Genomic DNA, 19,749 nt, shown 5'->3' on the forward strand with positions numbered 1-19,749 from the left:
GACAAGTGGACACTATCGGGTCTATTACCCAGCCATACATTAATTCTAATCATTGTCAATTTGGTGCAACAGCATACCACACAAAGAATACACTGAAGATGTTTTTCCTCTTGATTAGTTTCACAGTATGCACCGGTATCACAAATATTTCAAGCAGAGCTATTGAGCTTCTAGACAATGTGAAAAAATTGTTAGTGGTACAACACACAGGTGTAAGATGAGAGAAAGTTATTTATTATCAGATGCGTGAAAACTACAGAGTCCACAGATTTATTATATTCGATTCCTGAAAATGATTTACAAATTTGTTCTAATGAGACCCCAGTGAATATCATGCTTTAACTTGGCAATTTAAATCATTTGATGGCTTGAAAGAACAACAAGAAGAAACCATCAAAATTCATAAACATCGAAGACAGAAATTAAAAATTGTGAAATCTAAAGTACACTCTAAGGATAAGCGATCTAGTGCTCCAATGTGAGCACTGTAAACATTACAAAAGTTTTGATATAGCATTCACTTTACCAGGGGCATTCAAATTCGTCCAAAAGTTTTACTGCAACGAAAAACTTTCATAGTTCAGGTGGAATTATTTATGGAAGTTAAATTTATAGAAAGCTGTGCCTTTGTTCTCTGTTGGTTTCTTAATGTGATTTGTGAAATTTAGTTTACAGCAGTGGGTAACTTTTGACATAATAAGATAAAGTTTGCTCTATAAAGTTTTTCCTTAACATTTAGGCAATGCTGATGTCTTATACCACAGAATCTCTAGTCCAGTTCATATAACACACCTGCAAAACAGCATGTTTTTCTCTACAAGATTTCATTTTGGCATATTTTCAGATATGCCCAAAATTATCCCAGATATATTCATGTAAATGTGAATGGAAATTTTGTGAGATCTCAGAAAGATGATCAGCAGGATGACAACTTTTCACTGTATTACTTAATTATTGGGATGCTTCATAGTATAACAGGTACTCCCACGTTCAAGCAAACGTATTAAACAAAAATCAATTGTTTTTCTTCACGTTGTTCCTCTCCATATAAAAAAGGTGTATCAAATTACATTTTAGTTTCAACATTACAGTGGATTTATAGGACACACTTAATGGATGTTTCTGTCTGCCTGCCACCAATCAGGGAGTCAAGTTTAACAGTAGTTAGGGAGAGACCAAAAGGTTAACACTGAATCCAAACTAAAAAATTTTGAATAGTTAAGTCAAATGATGTCCAATTGAGAATATCTCTAATCAGTAGGACTAATCTGATATCAACTTGTTCTCATCAATCTTATATTAACTGATTACAGGCTTCTAAGGTTTTTTGCATATCAATTTCTATTTTATCGCTTGCTTTTTCTCATGGCAGATAGCTGTTGTTGGCATTCCATTTCCTACCAATATTCTGCCATAACTTATACAATGACAAACTTAAATATTATTGGGCTGGCACCTAAGTTTGTAGCATTTCTGCACAAGTTTAATAAACATAAGAGATATACATAAAAGAGACTTTAGTCATCAGTAATATATTCTACTTCATTATTTATAAAAGTCTGCCAATGCTAGAGTAACTTCTCAATTCCACGACTATAAAACTCACATGGTTTTGAGACGAAGAACTTGTTGAGCCATGTCTGGAGCACATTTTCCACCAGAAAGGTAGTTCCTTGAGGGTTGTTTGATACAGCGGAAAAGGTGAAAATCTGAGCATAAATGTTCAGGTGAATAAGATGGGTGCAAATGACTTCCCATTCCAACCCCTGTATATAGTGCAAATAGTGTTTTTCTGTCATTGGTCATGGATTGCGTCTACACCACCGCTATTCCACCAGATGCGTAACATTATCTTTTGTGGAAGCGTGCAGGCCTTTGTAAGGAAAGTTGCTACTTTGGGCTCAAACATTCTTTTTTCCCCCTTATGTTGGCATAGAGACACTATTTCTCATCACCACTAATGATACAGGATAGGGATCATTGGTGTTGTTCAAGAGACAATTGATGACGAGCAAGAAGAGATGCACATACAGCCACCCACTGATTTCTTTTTTTTAAATTCTGGCTTCAAGCATAAGGTACCCATGCATCTGATTTTTGCACAAAAATGTCACACTATGGTAGAATGACCACAGTTCAGCACATTGGCCAATTCTCGACTCTAATGACATGGATCGTTGTCGATTAATGCATTTAAATGACCACCATCAAACCCTGAAGGTCATCCTGAATGTGGAGTGCCAGTGAAGCTAAAATGATCCTCCTTAAAATGAGAAAACCATTTTCTTGCCAGTCCAATGGCATAATCCCCATACACAGTGTAAATGATTCTGGCAGCCGCCGCTGTCATTATCCCTCTATTGAATTCAAACAGAAGAATGTTGGAAATGTTGCCAACTCTCCACTTGGCACTCCATCTACTAGTGTCCATAGCTCCACTCACTATCTCCAAATCACAAAATGTAAACTCAAATAATAGTAGTGAACTACAAACAAAAAATGACAATCGATAAATAAACCGATAGCACCTGGAATACCACCATGCAAAACAAAAACACTATAAACTTATGCACAAATGTAATATTTATATTATAGAATACATGAATTGCAAGGAAGTGTACAACAGATGCAATCTGAACAAAAAAGTTTCTGAAAAATATTTTAACAAAAATTGCTAATGCTCACCACTGTAGATGATATGTGAATCAATTTTATGATTTATTGGAATTAAAAAAAGCTCAAGATCACAGTATTACCTCATTAATATTTTTTTTCAATCATGCATATTTTCTGGAAGAAATAAATGTCAATGTCAAAAAAATGTGAATGTCGTATGGAACTGATGGCTAGGATACCCGACAAGGTATATTCAGCAAATGGTGTTCATCCTCTGTGCACAGTGACCACTTTTCACATGGATATGTGAGAGTTGTCTTATATATACAAGTACAGTGTAGATGAGTGTAATGTTGTGTGTAGTGTGTACTGTAGTAGAATAGTGATGAGAGTAGGAAAAACAGTTAAAGCAAGTGCCGGCACATAGCCTATGCCTCTCTAAATGGGGCCGCCACCTTTAACATCACTATCCGATGCACAGATCACCATCAACCATGTCACATTCCCTCACTTCATGGCACACCGTGAAGAGATTTGGAATTTGATCCAAAACATCAGCACAAAGACTAGTGATCTGGAACATCTTGGCAAAAATACTGACAGTGAAAATTTCAACTACCAGCAGGATTCAAACTAGTTAACTTCACAGTCAGGCACCACCACACAGGCATACATTAGTGATCCCGATTACGGAGGAAAATAATGTTTTTATCTATTAACATTTGTGCCCAAAGATTCTACAGCAATACCTTCAGCACAATAATGCAATCTGTGCAAATTATCATTGTATCAATTTGTAAATGAACATAAGTTTAAATTTTTGACATATTCCACAGACATAAAGACCATTTCACCTAGGATCTGTGGAAGGAATATTTACAAATTAGTTCTTTTGCGAGTAAGTATTGTGTAGAACTTTCCATACAATGTCAAGAGCATCAATTAAGAATATGTCTTTGGCTCTTCATAAAAGCAAATAGTACCAATGCTAGTTCTTTAACACTGAGACTAATCCTGACTATCTGTAAGATCAATAGTCCCTTAAAAGTTTTCATTTACCATTAAATACCAGGCAATACACAATTCTTCCAAAATTAAGCAACCACCTATCATGGCACATAATTGGTTCATTTGTTGTATAGTGAATTGAGGGACGAAACTAGGGTGATATCGCTCCCTCATTCACGAAACAAGTCTATACAGAACAGTTCTGCTGAGAAGTAAAAGCTGCCTAAGTGTGTTACCAAGTTGCATGAAAAAAATAGTAGAACATAAAGTGTATATAACACTGATAATGCTAAGATATCAAAGAAATTATTGGAAATATTTAAAAGAAGTGCAAAATCAGGGCAGCACATAGGTCAGATGCAGATAGAGGACTCTCATGACTCATCTGCAATGGTATGCAAACCCCAAACACCCAACCATAAGCAGACCTGAGATACGAATAAATCAAAATACACTACTGGCCATTAAAATTGCTACACCAAGAAGAAATGCAAATGATAAACGGGTATTCATTGGACAAATATATTATACTAGAACTGACATGTGATTACATTTTCACACAATTTGGGAGCATAGATCCTGGGAAATCAGTACCCAGAACAACCACCACCTGTGGCCGTAATAACGGCCTTGATACACCTGGGCATCGCTAAAACGACCAGTAACTCAGACGATAAACATAAATTGGAACTTAGATGGTTAAAAAAAGGGCTTTCCGCCAGGAAATGAACTGTCAGAGGTTAAGGGCAATGAGCATGAAGTGGTGGAGGAGAACCACTTAGCGAATGGCGATGGCTAAAATGACAGTGTCCAACATGCAATCTAGCTAAAATGATCTCTTCATGGCAAGAGGGCCGAGAGGAGCTCGTCCAAGCTGCTGAGAGAGAGGCTTCATAATCTGGAGCTAATTCCCCATGAATGGAGGACCAATAGCGATGCCAAAGCGACACCACCTCCTGACAGACAGCAACATGGAGATCATTGGAGGGAATATATGAACTAGTGGGCTGAGATATGAGGACTGCAGCCTTGGCAGCAGCATCAGCAGCCTCATTTCCAATAAGCAGCACAGTGACTCCCTCAAGAGTGAGCAACTGACAGCTTTCCTGGACCCATTGCATTAACGGATGGGCAGTGTACAGTGCACAGAGGCTTTGAAGGGCACAGAGAGTCTGAGCAGATGATTAAAGTGAAAAGCCTGTGTCACCAAATGTACCGTGTGGCTTCCCATGCAGCTTCAACACGATACCACAGTTCATCACGAGTAATGACTGGCGTATTGTGATGGGCCAGTTGCCCGGCCACCATTGACCAGACGTTTTCAATTGGTGAGAGATCTGGAAAATGTGCTGGTCAGGGCAGCAGCCGAACATTTTCTGTATCAAGAAAGGCCTGTACAGGACCTGCAACATGCAGTCATTCATTATCCTGCTGAAATGTAGGGTTTCTCAGGGATCGAATGAAGGGTAGAGCCACAGGTCGTAACACATCTGAAATGTAACGTCCACTGTTCAAAGTGCCGTCAACGCGAACAAGAGGTGACCGAGACGTGTAACCAATGTCACCCCATACCATTGTGCCGGGCGATACATCAGTATGGCAATGATGAATACACGCTTCCAATGTGCGTTCACTGCAATGTCGCCAAACACGGATGCGACCATCATGATGCTGTAAACAGAACCTGGATTCTTCCGAAAAAATGACATTTTGCCATTCGTACGCCCAGGTTCGTCGTTGAGTACACCATCATAGGTGCTCCTGTCTGTGATGCAGCGTCAAGGGTAACCGCAGCCTGGTCTCCGAACTGTTCGTGCAGATGGTTGTTGTCTTGCAAACGTCCCCCTCTGTTGACTCAGGGATCGAGACGTGGCTGCAAGATTTGTTACAGCCTCGCGGATAAGATGCCTGTCATCTTGACTGCTAGTGATACGAGGCCATTGGGTTCAGCACGGCGTTCCGTATTACCCACCTGATTCCATATTCTGCTAACAGTCACTGGATCTCGATCAACGCGAGCAGCAATATCGCGATACGATAAACCGCAATTGCCATAGGCTACAATACGACTTTTATCAAAGTCGGAAACGTGATGGTATGCATTTCTCCTCGTTATACGAGGCATCACAACAACGTTTCACCAGCCAACGCCAGTCAACTGCTGTTTGTGTACGAGAAATCGGTTGGAAACTTTCCTCATGTCAGCACATTGTAGGTGTTGCCACCGGTGCCAACCTTGTGTGAATGCTCTGAAAAGCTTATCATTTGAATACCACAGCATCTTCTTCCTGACGGTTAAAATTCGCGCCTGTAGCATGTCAACTTCGTAGTGCAGCAATTTTAATGGCCAGTAGTGTATAACAAACATCATCTATGTAAACCAATGGGCCAGTCAGAGCGAGTAAAGGGGGTAAAAAGCTAAGATCATAGCAAATATCAGAGTAAGATAACAAAAGCGAGGTAAACATCCAATGACTGGGGCCAGCAAGCAGGTCGGGCAAAGTCGATTACATTGTCACATCACCTACAACATACTGTGAACAGTCTTTCTCCAGTGAGTAGAAATAAAGTTTTGTCTACCATACCATACTGTAAGATGGTTATTAGTCCAGGCATATAAACAATGTACATAGTTGGAGTAATTATCAGACAAACTTCCTGTGCAAAACACATTTGCAGTGTATAAAGTTGGCAAAGAGGAGTGTGTCAATACAAATTGCTTCTTGAGTAATTGATAACAGGCACCTGTAAAACACAATTAAAGCAGGCATAATTCAAATTTTTATTTGAAGAGATGGCACTCTTGGTATACGAGTTACCACAAATTGTCTTTGCCCTTCAGCAATTTGACCCAGCCACTTATCTTCCACTGAACAGGGTAGAATTAATAGTACTGGCAGGGGCTTTTACTTGACTGACAGCATTACATGCAGAACATTACAGGGAAAGGTGAAAAACAGAATTAAGAACAGTATGACTGATTAATGGCGTGATTGATTAATGGCATGTTTCTAGGTGTTCACCAGAGTAGTAGTTTGCATTTTATGCACAATATTTTGACAATAGACCCAGCCATCATCTTCAGGTGCACTGAGTTACACTGTTGTGTGTACTTCCTGCCTCAATACCAACCAGACTGAACTATAAAAAGCAGTGTGACAACAATAGCACTGAAAGAATACAGCTGGCTCAGCTGTCAAAATACTGTGCATAAAATGGACAACAACAACTTAGCTGAACCTGCAGAAACATATCGTTAATTAACAATAGGGAGAAAAGTTTTTTTATTTTTTCACATTCATTTCATCTACTTTTTTCAGAAGTGATCTCATAATTGTTAATTCCCCAACTCCACACACACATTTCATGAGGCAAAGAAAACTATGTTAATTCCCCTCCACACACCATTTTGTGAGGTAAAGAAAACTGTATACTTGTAAATGCATCATTTTTTTTTCTTTATTGACACCAAACATGTTTCCCTTCATTTGTACCATCAATGCTATTCTACTGTGAATATTATACTATTCTTTATGTTAATGTACCTGCCTCATCAATTTACTAATTTATGGTAATTCGAGTTTAACTACTGTTTCAGCTACGGTCCAATGAGTATCCCTGACAACTGTGCCTCTAAGTTCAATTGCGTAAATGCAATAGGAAGTATTGCCAAATTTGTGTATTTGGATATTAATATTTATTACTGGTAGGGTGACAAAAATGCTAGCTAGATTAAGATTTGGAATATCATTTCTTTATAAGTTCATAGGCTTCCAAGGCTGGTGTCATTTTGGCTCAAAACCGCTATGGTCATTAGTGCCCGGTCTGTGACTTAGGAAATGGTAAAAGACGAAAATGGAAACCAGCAGCAATGGGAACAAAACTAAAAAAATTGGAGAAACTAAAAGCAGAAGGAAAGCTTAAAAAACCACTACAGAAAGGGGTTGGTTGTCCCCAAAAAGAGCTTCAAATGACTGACGTCATCTCACTGGCACTAATAAACTCGAGAACGCGATCGGCTGAGCGTGTGTCATCTGCTAAAATGGACGATATATCAGGCGACAGCTGTAGACGGGCGCGTAACGGAGTAAAATAGGGGCACTCAAGTAAAAGGTGTCTTACCGTCCACAGCTGAGAGCAGTGGGGACAGAGTGGGGGAGGATCGCCGCTTAAAAGATGTCGATGGCTAAAAAGACAGTGCCCTATCGGGAGTCTAGTTAAAATTACCTCCTCCCGACGATGCGTTCGGGAGGAAGAGGTCCAAGCACAGGAAAGAGCTTTCACGTCCCACAATTTATTATGGGGAAGTGTCGACCAATGTGCGTGCCATAAAAGAACCACACGACGACATAAAACACTCCGGGGAAGGGAATCGTCCAAATAGCTGGCCGAAGAAGAGAGACTGCAGCCTTGGCCGCTATATCGGCTGCCTCATTTCCACAGATACCAACGTGTCCTGGGATCCAGAGGAACGCCACCGAGACGCCCCCCAAGTGGAGCAAGCGTAGGCAGTCCTGAATCCGGTGGACCAGTTCACTGAAGTAAACTACCCTGAAGACGGCCACAGCAAATTGGCCAAAACATAGCAATTTGGTTGTTTTAGGAGTTCACAATGTTGTGACACAATACCCAAAAATCATTAAAAAATTCTTTTGTCATTACAGTATGAAAGTAATGCTAAGATTTGCCTTATTACTTGGTAGATGTTGCTGGTTGGAAGTTTCTCGGCTGCATAATCAGAATCTGGCTGTTATTTATCCTTAGGAAGATCACATGGAAGTTGTATATGGTTACGCCACAAGGAGAGGTCAGTGAAAGTGATTAGTGTAACAATTCCAGGTTCTTAATATGTTCTGAGTATGACGCTTCAAAGATTTTCTTTGAAACATCCTATTAACTGGTAGTGGCAGTTTTACTTGCCCTTACACCATATTTAAAACAATAGTAGATATGTGACGATTTCACACAGCTGAGGTGATAAAACACTGGCATAGTATCCTATGAATATAATATCAGTGAGTCACAGTTCGAATCGGTAAACACATACAAATACTTGGTTGTAGCACATAGGCTGACTGATGGGTAAAGCTAGTAACAGTCTTCGGTTTATTGATAGAATACTACTGAAATGCAATCATTCTACAAAGAAGACTGTTTAAAAGTCACTTATGTGACCCATCCTAGAATATTGCTCATGTGTGTGGGACCTGTACCAAATAGCACTGGCAGGAGATATTGAATGCATACAGACATGAGCAGTATGAATTACCACAGATTTGTTTGACCCATTGAGGAGTGTGACACAGATATTGTAATAACTGAAAGACATCTGAGATAGACAAAACTATACCGAGAAAGTCTTAACACATTTTCAAGAATCAGCTTTAAATGATGACTCTAGGAATATACTACAATCCCCTACATAACACCCCATAGGGATTATGAGGACAAGATTAGATTAATTACAGTATGCAAAGGCGCATCTAAATGATCATTCTTTCCGCACTCCGTATGTGTCTTTCTTTTAACGCTCCATACGTGAATGGAATCTGAAAAAGCCCTCTTAACTGGTAACATGGGATGTACCCCCTCCCGTGCATTCTACAGTGGTTCACAGAGCACAGATAATGCAAAATCAGTTCAACTGAAACACTTTTAATGTGCTGCTACAATGAATGCATCATACCATTACATACTGGTACCGTTACTTGCTACAAAAGGGGCTCAATATGGTACCCAGTGTCCAGATGAGTCTGAATGTGCAGCAAAAGAAAGCATGCCTGTAGGTACGCTGCCTACCTCTCTTGATATGCTACACTTCAGATGAGCACCTGTATGAATGCTGCCCCGGTAAACCCCATCTTGCAGGTAGCCCCAGAACCAAAAATCACAGGGAGTGAGATCAGGTGACCATGTTGGCCAAGTATTTGGAAACGATTGGCTTATAATTTGATCATCTCCAAATGTGTTTTGGAAAGCCAGGTGAATTTCACAGACAATGTGCGATGGGGCCCCATCTTGCATGTAAACGAGTTCAATGCGTTTCTCCTGGATAGTGGGTATGAGATGCTGGCGAAGCATATCACAGTAATGCTGGCCAGTCACACTGCACTTCTTTGGTTCTTAACCGCCAACCTCTTCAAACAAGAATGGGCAAATGATGAGTGTAGCTATGAAGCCACACCATACAGTGATATGTTCACCATGCAGAGGAACTTCATGCACAGTAGCGGCGATGAAGATCCTCACACTTGGCAATTCTGTGTGTTCACCTCACCTGTCAGGGAAAAATGAGCTTCGTCTGTCCATAGGATGGTCCATGGCCAGCCCTCATCAACTTTATTACTTGCGAGAAAGTGGAGAGCAATGTCAACATGTCGTCGTGCATCCTGTGGTGCAAGCTGCTGTACGGTTACCTTTGAGAATGGTTAGAAGCACCTTCTGTACAGTGGATTACAGAATATTCGAGTGTCATGGCACAGTACACACACTGCCTGACGATTGGGAATTGTGCATAGCACTGTCTGCCAAAGCAACGGCGATTTCATCAACCACCTATGGTGCAACCGGTCTTCCCAGAGCGACGTCCATTTCTCCAGTTGATTCGAGCTGCTTCATCATGCTCTGCACAGCAGATGGAGAAAGAAGACCCTTCCATAATCATTTCAGCTGTCAATATTCTCTGCAGCATTACTGTTGTTTTGATAATAGAACCTCACGTATAATGGACTGCTCCTTTTGTCCAAACTCATGTTGACACATCGACAAGTGCACTACGACTAGTCAGGTGTGAGAGACTATGAATCACGGTACCTGGTGGCCATAGCTGGAACTGGACGGTGGTGCTGTGACATATGGAAATCATGCTCCCCGTACTCTGGACATTATTGGAACCACATCTGATACTCATATCGTAATTAGTTTGTGTGTCACAATGTGTTAAATAGGGAAAGTTTGATTATAACCACCCGCTATTTCTCTAATGATGTTAGTGTAATGTGTTGGAATGAGTTATACCAAATGGGAGGATGTTACAGCCAAATGTCTAAAACTTTAAGGTACCTATAAAACAGTCTGTCTTCCCTTCCTCTCTTTTTGTCAGCATCTGGGTGCGATAACAGAAAACTGAAGCAATTTCCTGCTGATGATGTTAATCTGTCTTCAATAAAAAGTGACACTATAAACTTGTTGAATATATCCAAAGGGCAGTGTGCGAGCAGTACCAAAGTTTACAAGAGGATTATTTGCTTTGAATTAATTTTTTAATGAAAAGTATCTCCTACACATTCATTGCTAGCTGAACTAATCACATCTGCGAATTCAGGAGCCCAAACAAGTCTTAGCTAGAAAGCACACTGGCTTAGTTGTAAAGTGCCAAACTCGGACTGAAGGGTATCAGGTTCGATCACAGTCGGCACTGGAGCTTTATCTTTAACTTTGCATTTCTTTCATATCTGGCAATATTTTAACCCTTCCATGACCAGGGGAGCATACATATCCCACACACAAATTTATTTTCATCATTTAATTGTTTTAACTGTGTGTCTTGGTGGTTTTATGTAACTTTTTCTCCGTGCCTGTGATAAGCTCAGTAAAGATCTTTGTCTTTTTTACATTGTTTGCTAGAAATATACTAATTTGTGTACATATTTATTGATAAAACAGTTTTAAATCTGTTTAATGATTCTGTCTTATGGCCAGTGTGTGTAGAGAATTTCTATTTGTGCCTTTTGTTCATGTTTGTGTCTAAATTTTTTTACATGTATATACACCGATGGAAACAAAAATCTGAACATCAAGGAGTTGGGCGACATAAAGGAAAGTTTGTAGGCAGGTTTCTACATCTGAAATATTATGTCTATTCAAATTTTGCACCAGTCGCATAAGAGTAGCACCAGTAGCACCACTATGAGAATGCAAATCAGATTTGCTTTACATATACACTGTAATGGAAAGGAGGATTAGTTATCTTTGAGAGTGGACGTGCTGAGTTGATGTTAGTCAAAATGCCTTTACGGCAAGAAAGATGCCATTATCAACACCTCACAGAGTTTGAATGAGGTCCTGTAATAAGGCTACAGGAAGCTGGGTGTTCCTTCTCCGATGTTACAGTAAGACTTGGCAGCAATACAGCCACTGTACATGATTGCTGGCAGCGGTGGTAACAGGAAAGTATGGTGGCAAAAAGCCTGGGTTCCAGACAGCCAAGTGTCACTACCGAGAGGGAAGACGATTGTGCTTGGTGTATGGTGACTGTCGCATTGTACTGCACCTGCAGCAGCAATCTGAGCAGCAGTTGGCACCACAGTGAGACAATGAACTATTACAAATTACTTCCAGGGCTGCTCCAAGCCAGAAGCCCTGCAGTGTGGATTCCACTGACCTCAAACCACTCTCATTTGTGACTTCAGTGGTATCAACTGAGAGCTCATTGGAGAACATGGTGAAGGTCTGATGAAAGCTGATTCTGCCTCAGTGCCAGTGACAGCCGTGTGTTGGTTAGGAGGAGGCTAGTTAAGGGCCCGCAACAAACCTATCCATAATCTAGACATACTGGAACTACACCTGGCAAGGGCCCACAACAAACCTGTTCATAATCTAGACATACTGGAACTACACCTGGCATTACGGTACGGCGTGCGACTTCGTACAACAGCAGGAGCCCTCTTATGGTTATCCCACGCACCCAGGCATCAATCGGGTGACTCGATCTGTAGTGCTGCCATTTATGGACAGAATTCCAGGTGATTTTCAATGAGATAACGCCCACATACCGCTGTTGTAACCCAACATGCTCTACAGAGTGTCGACATGTTGCCTTGACCGCTTTATCATCAATCAGTATCCAATTGAGTACATGGGACATGGTGGACAACAATTCCAGTGGCATCCACAAACAACATTAACCATCCCTGTACTGGCAGCAAAATGCTACAGGCAAGAAACTTCATCCCACAAATTGATGCCTGCACCTGTACAACACAGTGCATGCATGTTTCCATTCAACATTCTGGTGGTTGCACGGTTATTGGTGTACCAGCACTTCACCACTGTAATGGCTTATCTCATGCATACATTAGCCAGTCATCCCACTATATTAATCACTTAAATATGTTACCTACACAAATGTAGTCCAGAAATTTCATTACCCTACAATAATTATTTTTTGGTGTTGTGATTTTTTTTTGTATTTTATTCAGTGCTGTAATATTAGTTTACTCTCTTCGTTTTATATGGAGCAGGAGACTCCACAAACTCCTCATTTGTTTTTTGTGATTAATGCTTGCCTTCTCTTTATATTCCTCCCAGATGAAAGCTGCTTTAGAGGATCAAGGTTAAAAACGCTGGTCACATTTTCCTCCATTGTTACAGTTCTGCATGACGAAACTGTTTACTACAATGCCCAAAAGAAAAGAAAAAAAGATGATGCCACCATTTGAGTGACCTACTGCCAATAGCACATCTATCTCTCTCCTGGCTGAACTGGTCTACAGCTCCCAGAAAGCTGTGTGCTCTGCTATGGATGCAGGTCATGATATGGCTGGGGTTTAGAATTTTTAATTTTTCTTGTGATGAATTGTATCTTTTGAGTGTTGGGCAGTTGACAAAACAGTAACTGGTTTATTATCTTACCCTTTTACTGCAGATGCACACCCTTTTGTATGAACGATGATGTGTGCTTATGCACAGTTGGGCGAGGGAAAGGGGGGGGGGGGGAGAGAGAGAGAGAGAGACCAGCAAGGAACACAAGGAGGTGATGTAGATAACGCAGCACATGGCAGTAAGAGATAAGGACTAATTTCATATGAAGCCACTTCAACTATCACTATGAATTCAACTATTTTTTGAAAAATTTAATGTAAATGTTCAGTTGTGAATAAATTTGACATAATTATTTTAACTGGGACATGTGTGTCCTGCTGGGCACGACGAGGAAGAAATTTAGGGAAGTATTTTTTCCTCTTCCAAGACCAGTGGAACATGTGTGTTCCACTTAAAATAATTATAAAACTGTAAACAATCTAAATTTAGAAACATGGCCTCAATCATTACTCAGCCCAAAGCAGGAGACCAATTTTTACAGTAATATGCGAAATTTTGATTAATTCAGTCACAAAAGGATTAATGTGAAAAACTCCGAGCTTAATTTTGGTTTGGAATCTATGTTTAATTGTACTACCCCCTGTAACTGCATTAAGTCTTTTTTTCTTTAAGGACATCTTATTCACCATTGAGTATATTAGCTCACTTTGATGATGCAGAAAAAGCTTTTGAAGTACCACTTGAAAATGGCCAAAAGGCCAAAATTACAACTATGAAATGAATAATTTCTACAGTCAGTCAATGGTGAATACTAAGTTCTTTAAAAAATTATACATGATTGCGAACTCCAACCATGAGAAGTTAATCAGCTGTATTAAGTCATTTCAAAGGTTGGAGGATAGCACCAGCATACCTCTTCTAATAGGATCATGCCAAGTAAAACACTGTGGTCTCCAAACAAACCTTCAGGTTGATGATCACTTTATCTAGAAAGATAACAACTGGCTATCTTCCTCTATTCAAGAACAATTTTGGGTAGTTTCAAACACGTCAGTGGCCATACTAGGTTATTTAAGGACAGTGGAAATTCCAGGATTTTGGGGGGGGGGGGGGGGGGGGAAGGGAGGGAGGAGACAGAGGAGGGTGAGAACAACTCACGCATAGATGATGACTGGGGCATACACCCATACAACAGAACAGAAAATTGCATCAGCATTTGAGTTGTCACTTCTTATGAAGCACTTTCTTGTGTGTAATGTGAATCTATGACCCATACATCAATCATCTGCTGGTAAGGGGTTACCTTGTCTAATTTTTGAGTTACAAGACAGTGAATGGAACAAACCCTAACATCGCAACAACTTCAGGAACAAACCCTAACATCGCAACAACTTCTGTAAAATGCAACATCACAACCAGTTATAGAAACTATCAGCAGGAGTTACACTCTATCAAAAGGAAGCAGATATTCCTTCCAGGGAAATGAAAAAGATGAAAAGGAGAGAAACCCCCTTACTCCAAAAGGGTTTCCTCTGAGCACATATATGGAACTGCAGCTGCCCTTTGTGTCATGATTCTCCACTGAATATGAACTGTGCTGACATTTTCAAAAAAATATGCATGCCTGGTTCTTGGAGCCATTATGGACTAGAAAAGAAGTTGCAATTGTCACAATGAATGTAAAATGTAGTAAATTGCAGCAATAGGATCTGAATTTTTGTCAACTTTTCTATTCTAATCCCATTTCTCATAGAGTTACATGTATTCGGAATCCAATTACTTTCCTATTGTGTTATTTCGAAATTCTCATTTCTTTTCAGTCCAATCAAGACGATTGATTGAAACCTATCATGTTAAAGCCATTGGCGAATAGATCAGATTAAAAATTGTTTTATAAATCATAGATACGGCACTTCATGCCCATGTAGAACATGTCGGTCTAACTAAGGTTTCTTCATGATATAATTCAAGTTTGTTTGTTTCTAGTCTTAATATTACTAATGTGGTTTTGGCTTCAGTCCTGAGACTGGTTTGGTGCAGCTCTCCATGCTACTCAACCCTGTGCAAGCTTCTTCATCTCCCAGTACTTACTGCAACCTACATCCTTCTGAATCTACTTAGTGTATTCATCTCTTTGTCTCCCTCTACGATTTTTACCCTCCAATGTTAAATTTGTGATCCCTTGATGCCTCAAAACATGTCCTACCAACCGGTCCCTTCTTCCGGTCAAGTTGTGCCACAAACTCCTCTTCTCCCCAATTCTATTCAATACCTCCTCATTAATTACGTGATCTACCCATCTAATCTTCAGCATTCTTCTGTAGCACCACATTTCGAAAACTTCTATTCTCTTCTTGTCCAAACTATTTATCGTCCATGTTTCACTTCCATACACGGCTACACTCCATACAAATACTTTCAGAAACGACTTCCTGACACTTAAATCTATACTCAATATTAACAAATTTCTCTTCTTCAGAAACGGTTTCCTTCCCATTGCCAGTCTACATTTTATATCCTCTCTACTTCGACCATCATCAGTTATCTTACTCCCTAAATAGCAAAACTCTTTTACTACTTTAAGTGTCTCATTTCCTAATCTAATTCCCTCAGCATCACCCGATTTAATTTGACTACATTCCATTATCCTCGTTTTGCTTTTGTTGATGTTCATCTTATATCCTCCTTTCAAGACACTGTCCATTCCGTTCAGCTGCTCTTCCAAGTCCTTTGCTGTCTCTGACAGAATTACAATGTCATCGGCGAACCTCAAAGTTTTTATTTCTTCTCCACGAATTTTAATACCTACTCCGAATTTTTCTTTTGTTTCCTTTACTGCTTGCTCAATATACAGATTGAATAACATCGGGGAGAGGCTACAACCTTGTCTCACTCCCTTCCCAACCACTGCTTCCCTTTCATGCCCCTCCAGTCTGGTTTCTGTACAAATTGTAAATAGCCTTTCGCTCCCTGTATTTTACCCCTGTCACCTTGAGAATTTGAAAGAGAGTATTCCAGTCAACATTGTCAAAAGCTTTCTCTAAGTCTACAAATGCTAGAAACGTAGGTTTGCCTTTTCTTAATCTTTCTTCTAAGATAAGTCGTAAGGTTAGTATTGCCTCACGTGTTCCAACATTTCTACGGAATCCAAACTGATCTTCCCCGAGGTCCGCTTCTACCAGTTTTTCAATTCGTCTGTAAAGAATTCGCGTTAGTACTTTGCAGCTGTGACTTATTAAACTGATAGTTCGGTAATTTTCACATCTGTCAACACCTGCTTTCTTTGGGATTGGAATTATTATATTCTTCTTTAAGTCTGAGGGTATTTCGCCTGTCTCATACATCTTGCTCACCAGATGGTAGAGTTTTGTCATGACTGGCTCTCCCAAGGCTGTCAGTAGTTCTACTGGAATGTTGTCTACTCCCGGGGCCTTGTTTCGACTCAGGTCTTTCAGTGCTCTGTCAAACTCTTCACGCAGTATCTTATCTCCCATTTCGTCTTCATCTACACCCTCTCCCATTTCCATAATATTGTCCTCAAGTACATTGCCCTTGTATAAATCCTCTATATACTCCTTCCACCTTTCTGCCTTCCCTTCTTTGCTTACAACTGGGTTTCCATCTGAGCTCTTGATATTCGTACAAGTGGTTCTCTTCTCTCCAAAGGTCCCTTTAATTTTCCTGTAGGCAGTATCTATTTTACCCTTCTAGCCATCCCTGCTTAGCCATTTTGCACTTCCTGTCGATCTCATTTTTGAGACGTTTGTATTCCTTTTTGCCTGCTTCATTTACTGCATTTTTATATTGTCTCCTTTCATCAATTAAATTCAATATTTCTTCTGTTACCCAAGGATTTCTATTAGCCCTCGTCTTTTTACCTACTTGATCGTCTGCTGCCTTCACTACTTCATCCCTCAGATCTACCCATTCTTCTTCTACTGTATTTCTTTCCCCCATTCCTGTCAATTGTTCCCTTATGCTCTCCCTGAAACACTCTACAACCTCTGGTTTAGTCAGTTTATCCAGGTCCCATCTCCTTAAATTAGCACCTTTTTGTAGTGTCTTCAGTTTTAATCTACAGTTCATAACCAATAGATTGTGGTCAGAGTCCACATCTGCCCCTGTAAATGTCTTACAATTTAAGACCTGGTTCCTAAATCTCTGTCTTACCATTATATAATCTATCTGATACCTTTTAGTATCTCCAGGATTCTTCCATGTATACAACCTTCTTTTATGATTCTTGAACCAAGTGTTAGCTATGATATATTACTAATACATATTTAAAAATGCTTCTGATGAGTAAAAGAAATTGCCATTTATAAATTCTTTTAATTTGTTTTTAAATGTTGGTTGGCTATCTGTCAAGACTCTTGACCACAGTTTTCTGTGGCGGCATATATATTTTTTCCCTTAAATAAATGTCTGCAAGATGATCTTGGCTGGTCTCTAACTGTAATTCTGATTACACACTAAAGTGCAAAGAATATTTTTTTCTGTGGTGATGAATTACCCCTAAATATGATGCAATATGAAAGCAGTGAATGAAAATAGGCACAGTAAGCTAATTTACTTATATGTTTATTACCAAAATTTGCAGTAAACCTAATAGCACAAGTAGCTCAACTCAAAACATTTTAGTAGGTCACAAATGTGTTTCTTCCAATTCAATGTCTCATCAACGCAGACACTCAAAAATTTGGAATATTCTGCCTTAGCTACAGACTTCTGTTCAAACTCCATATTTAGTAATTGTGTTGTGCCATTTACTAGACTGAACTGTATATATGGTGTTTTATCAGAATTTAATGAGAGTACAGTTGCTGAAAACCACTTAATAATTTCTTAAGGACATTACCTCAGCTAATTCTTGTTTGCTGAGTGTGATTACTACACCTGTGCCATCAGCAAAAAGAACTACTAGCTTTGTATCTTCATGAATATGGAGTGGCAAGTCATTAATACACATTAATTACAATAAGAGAGCCAAGACTGAATCTTGTGGGATCTCATTCTTGGCAACTCCCCAGTCTAAGGAATCTGCTTATTTTTGCACGTTTTCTGAACTGTTTATTTCAATTTCCAGTACTCTTCCAGTTAAATACAAATTAAATCATTTGTGCACTGTCTCACTCTTGCCACAATACTTAAGCTTAGTTAGAAGAATTCCACAACTCACACAATCAAGAGATGTTGAGGGATCACAGAAAACCCCAATTGGTAATGTTCAGTTATTCAGAACATTTAATATTTGATCTTGAAAAGCCTCTCTGGAAACCAAATTGACATTTTTTTAGCACTTTATTTTCAGAAATTTGTGAAGCTACTCTTTAATACACTACTTTTTCAATAATTTTGGACAAAGCTGTCAGAAGTGAGATTGGGTGGTAGTTGTTGGCACCAGACCTATTTCCCTTCTTATGCAATGGTTTAACAATAGTGTATTTCAATCTAGAGAAAAATGCCCTGTTTTGGTGAACTGTTACATATGTGGCTGAGAATGCTACTTATCTGTTGGAAACAAGCTTACAGTTCTTTGATGCAAATGCAATCAGTTTCATGCGACGCTTTGCTTCTGAGTATGTTTATTATTTTTCCTAACTTCAGAAGGGGAAGTGGGCAAAACATCAATATCATCAAAGTGCATTGGAATTGCCTCTTCCACGTATAGCTTTGCCTTTCCTAATGAAGATCTGGATACTATTTCCTCCACGAAATTTTAAAAAATGATTACTAAAAGTATTTCCAACCCCTGACTTTTTGTTAATAAAGTTTTCATTCAATAGGTTAAACAATATTACAGTAACGTTAATAATTATGAGAACGAGATTTTTAAAGTTTAGGAACAATAGTGACTGAAAAATACTGTGCCTGTTTTGAAAGTTAATCTTTTAATGCTCATAGTTTCGAAATCGTCCAATTAATATACTACCGCAATTAGTGTTTCAGCACTATACAATTTGTTGCGCTTACCAAAATTGGTATTCATAACTGCCTTATAAATAAACCGCATAATTAGTAATGCGAGGATATCATACAAAGAAAGTATTAAAAGAAACAATAGTTGTCAGTCTATGGCAAAAACAACATTTTTTTGTCTGAAAGTCACGCCCGGCTAACCTAAACTTACATTTTTCTTGTCTTGAGGTAAATATACATGAGTAGTATGAAAACCGTCGCCTCCTTTGAATCCTTAACTTTTCTGCAATACAAAAATAATTGGCTGTCAAGTTCATAACAATGCGTGGTTACATATTCCGCTATTATACATAAGCTTGCGCTATCGTACCTACAAATTCTTTATTAATTCGTTATCTGATACATCATCCGAAATGAAAATTCAAAGCCTGGTCACACGCAGCCTCTCGTAATCACAGTCTGCAACTCCAACACAAGAGTTGTGGGTGTATAGGGAGGTTGTTCATTATATCAGCTGCTACATTCCAATTCGAGAATAGTGCCGGCATAAGAAACTACTACATTTGGTCAAGAATCGAGATGTTCTCTCGCCGATCCAACTACAACTGATGAAACTGTAGTTCGTACCAATTATAAGTAGGTAAAAAATTTTGGACAATATTC

At 39.3% G+C, this 19,749-nt stretch overlaps 1 protein-coding gene and 1 long non-coding RNA gene across 2 annotated transcripts in view; both read right to left on the minus strand.

The window, feature by feature from the left end:
- Positions 1–19,749, minus strand: part of LOC124544631 (transcriptional repressor protein YY1-like) — an 85,272-nt gene that overhangs the window by 64,248 nt on the left and 1,275 nt on the right. The window lies entirely within an intron of this gene.
- LOC124544632 lies at positions 1,603–19,695 on the minus strand. The gene is made up of 3 exons (XR_006967552.1): positions 19,457–19,695; positions 19,298–19,369; positions 1,603–1,709 (listed from the first exon to the last, which is right to left on the minus strand). It is a non-coding gene; the product is annotated as an uncharacterized LOC124544632 (long non-coding RNA).

This window comes from Schistocerca americana, chromosome 8 (genome assembly GCF_021461395.2).
Source record: "Schistocerca americana isolate TAMUIC-IGC-003095 chromosome 8, iqSchAmer2.1, whole genome shotgun sequence".
Lineage (NCBI taxonomy): Eukaryota > Metazoa > Arthropoda > Insecta > Orthoptera > Acrididae > Schistocerca > Schistocerca americana.